Source organism: Pelecanus crispus, chromosome 7 (genome assembly GCF_030463565.1).
Source record: "Pelecanus crispus isolate bPelCri1 chromosome 7, bPelCri1.pri, whole genome shotgun sequence".
Lineage (NCBI taxonomy): Eukaryota > Metazoa > Chordata > Aves > Pelecaniformes > Pelecanidae > Pelecanus > Pelecanus crispus.
Window position 1 is genome coordinate 30,345,586 of NC_134649.1, and position 4,347 is coordinate 30,349,932.

Below are 4,347 nucleotides of genomic sequence, written 5' to 3' on the forward strand. Positions count from 1 at the left end.
AGAGGACGGCATCTTTGAAACGCTTCCAGAGTAGTTAATGTATTTAACCAACCCCCCCGTTTTACCCATAGGCTTAAATTAGATTTCATAACAGTTCTGTTGTGCCATGTAATCTTTTCACCATGAGAGTTAAAGCCATTTACCAAATGTCTCCAAAGTTGAACTGAAATAGAGCAAACTTTGAAGAGCAGGAAAAAATATTTGGTAGATGGGATGGATTTGTGTTTAGTGTAAAGGATTTGCTCACATCACATAACACCTGTAGACTGCTACAGCAAGTAACACTAGCATTTTACTTGGAAAACTGGAACTCTTTCACTGCTTTTTATTGGTGAATATCAGCACTGGCCAGCCCTGGGTGTTTGAGAGATGATATGCTGTTAATTATATTCTGACAACTATCTTGGCTTCTTCCTTAACACCATTTAAATTCCAGTCTTAACCTTATCTCAGCAAGGACTTAACAAAAAAGTAGGACAGCCAACATAACGAAAGTACAAATCCCTCCACATCTTTTAAAACTATTTCTAACTTACTTAAAACCAGGAGAAGCTGTGACCATATTTTTGTAGTGCTTTCAGACAAGCGCGTTTTGGAAGAAATTAGAAACCTGTAACTATTCTGCAAACATCTAGATTAGTTTTCTCATTTGATCTTAAACCACATGCTTACTGTCAACTGAGAATCAACATTTCTGGTGCTTTCCCCTGCTACATCTCTCTGGGTCATGGTGAAGATCAAACAAACTGAGAAAAACTAATCAAGAATAGCAACATTTCTGTTTTGACAATGCTTAGAAAGATCACAGAGAAAGCCTGAATGAAATGTTTACAAAAAATAATCATGCAAACATTAGGTAAATGTGGTGCTATTTTCAGCTTGTGCTTATTAATCATTTAAAGCAGATGATTGGAGTACTATTTCAAAAGCATTAGATGTGCATTCTTACTAGCTGCATGCAAACACATTTGGCTGATAATTCTGCTCTGCATAAAAACATTACATCCTACAGACTGTTTTCACAAAAATACTAAATTCCACACACAACCACACCTGTTAAACACTAAGGATCACAGTGCAGAGCTCAGGATTTAAATATTACACAGAAGGACAGTCTTTGAGCATGTGATTCATCACGTCCTAACATCCACAGCTGGTCAGCTACTGCACCTGGGACTAATAACACCAGAGCAATACAAACAAATTATTACTTTCCTTGCATCCTCTCCATCTTAAGATATTTAGCCCCTACAACTGATTTTTTAAATCATGGTGAAATAGCGGAAGTGCTTGTTTATCACAAGTGATAAACAATGAATGACAGGGCAGCTGTCTTCATTTTAATATCTTCTGCCTATGAAAATCTTTTCCCATGCAAACAGTCATATAGAATTTCTTAAGTTTCTGACAGCTTTAGAAGATATTCTCATATTTTTATAGGGGTTTTATAGAGGTATATTGACAGTGGTCTCAGCATCTCTTTTTTCCTTTGGAGTCTCTTTCTTTTACTACAGTATTTCCAGGGACTCAAGCTCTTATGTACAGGTTTTAATAATAGTACAAGATAAATAGCGTGATGTTAACAACAACGTCAACTAATCTACTATAATTTGACACTTCTCAGTATGTTTTGGAGACTAGGACTCTTGGTGTTATGTTTTTCCCTGAATTCATTGCACATTCTCTCACATAAAGTGAGGTTTAGATATTCCTTTAAATTCTTCTTTATCTTCCTGGTTAATGGGGGAATATATTCATAGTGGAGGTAATCTACTTTGTCAAAAGAATGTAAAGGAGCAGAGATCATGTTATCACCAAACACTTTGGCACTATGCTTGCCTCAAGTGTGAATAATCTAATAGTGAATTATTCTTGTCAGACGGTTCTTCTAAGGTTTCAGCTTCACATATTTTTTGCAACCTAGAGCTTAATTTCCACACTAACAAAATGTAGAAGGAATTTCAAGGAAATTTCAAAAAGGAGGGAATAATGGATGCCAATCTAACAACTTATAGTTTGGCTGTATTACGTTAGAATGAAATAGCCATTCATATTTCAGCATACTTTATGAAACTTCTAAAAATAGATTTATGTATTAAAGCATATAACTATGATGTTTTCATATCATATATACATAACGTCTTCCATCCCAAGGAATCCTTATGCACTTATAGAGTTTACCTTTGAAGTGTTGTTGGTGCCAAATGGCAACACTAAGAATGAAAGTGAGGAATACTCGATCTGCCAAAAATGTAGTACTACATAGATTAACAGAGCAAAGTGCAATCATAAAACCTGTCATCATTCTTTACAAAGCAGGCAGAAATGTTGTACGAGGAGTTATTATACAACAGTACAGAGCTTTGTGAAATATGAGGGCCAGGAAGGATATCTGGAGTACCCATATTTGACTCGCAGCCATGAAGTCCTACTCTTTTATAAAGAATTTGGACATTTAATTACCAGAAAGTTCAGACCCAGCCTTAGTTGCTATTAAGAAAAAACTCCCATGGTATCATATGCCGCCAAACTATGGCGTAAGTCCAACATCTGATGCATTAGAAAGCATATCCTGTGATTCACCAGTGTGATCTCTTGCAGTAATTTCACACCCTCACATCACAGTCTCCCAGTCAAAAGCCGACCAGTCCTAAATCTCTATTGTCTTTAAGAGCAAAAGTAATGACAGACACATTGAGACTGTGACAGTAACACATTCTGTGACATTGTCGTGAAGTTTTATAGCAGTCAGCATGAGGAAGTTGCTTTTTGTGTTTGATGTTTGAATGTCATATGCACTACAGGAGAAGACTAGAAGATAACAAAAATCTGCCTTCTGCTTTGTTTAAAAAAAAAGGGGGGGTTGATCAAAGGATTATTAGATATATTGGGATATTCTGCAACCATCATTTTGCAGTTCTAATTCAGTATCAAAGCAAATGTAGTCAAGTGCAAAGCGCACATTATATTTGCACTTACATGAAATCACCTTGATATGGCCTAGCTTCAGCTATGCAAAAAGTAGAGGGACTTCAACATCTATCTGATGTTAGAAGCAATTGTATAGGCCAGACGCAGGGCCTGAACAAAGTTCCTATTTGCTGACCCTGTTGGCACTAGTGAACCTGGCTAGAAATAAGATCGCCTAAAAGTTACCAATTGATTTCTCTGTAAAATAAATCTGGTGCTTCCCTGGCAAAAAAATTCTCAAACTGTAAGTAAATTTTTAAACCTGACATAAAGTCGATGATCTTGCACCCAAAAGCATTTAGAAAGAAACAACATAAAAGGCTGTTTTCTGCAGCATTTAGAACTCGATAGAGATGTTCACAATACTTTTATTCAAAAAAAAAACCAACCCCAAACCCAAAACCCAAAAAACCCCACCAAACAACAAGAAGCCTGCAAAAAAGGATACAAAAACTACCACTACAAAAAAGAGTCAGAAGACTATGGCGAATGGAGAGACCATAATATTATGATTGTATATTTTCTGAAAGGACCAAAAGTTAGTTTGCCAGATGCATAGTCTGACTTGGTTTGTCATAATCTACTGAATTCATGTATATAAATGGGGGAAAATTAACTTTTCTTACTCCTGAAGTCATTAGCAGTTACAAAGTTCTTTTATATGCATGGAGTAAATTGTGAGAAAGAGCTTTTTGCAATATTCAGACCTTTTTGCAACACATTCAGACAATCCTCTTAAGTTATGCAGCAATTCAAAAACCTATATAACACCCATTCCACAGGTTATTGTGAGAAATCAGTTGGCAAAATGAAAATTTTTAGTAAGAATGGCATCATATTAAGAACCACTTACATATTTCCTTGAATCTATTTATTTGCAGGAAAGTACATGAAGGAAAATGCTCAAGTGGATGCAGTGTTGAATTAAAAACCCTGAAAACAGTGTAGATATGAGAAACAAAAGATAGTGAACTATTGAATGTTAAATCACAGCACAGTTACCTTACAGTTCAGAAAAAAGACAACTTTTAGCTGTATTTTGAGGACAGTAGTCATAATCACAAATAATCTCCCCAAATATGGTTCTTTTCTTTTGATTTTTCAACTATTTGTTTGACTTTGTTTTCCAAGAAAAAATATTGATAGAGTGAAACATGAAACAGTTTGCATAATCCTTAGGGCTAGTAACAAAGATTTTGAATGTGGAAGGTAATCCTTGGACATGGGATGTGGGTCATTTCAGAAGTAAGAGCAAAATCAAAAAAAAAGCAGTGAAAACAAAGCAACATCTAAAGGTCAGTACTGGAAAACGAGCTGAGTATTGGCAAACTTTTCTCAACATTCCTATAAATTTAAAAGTCAGTCCTTGCTTTCTAC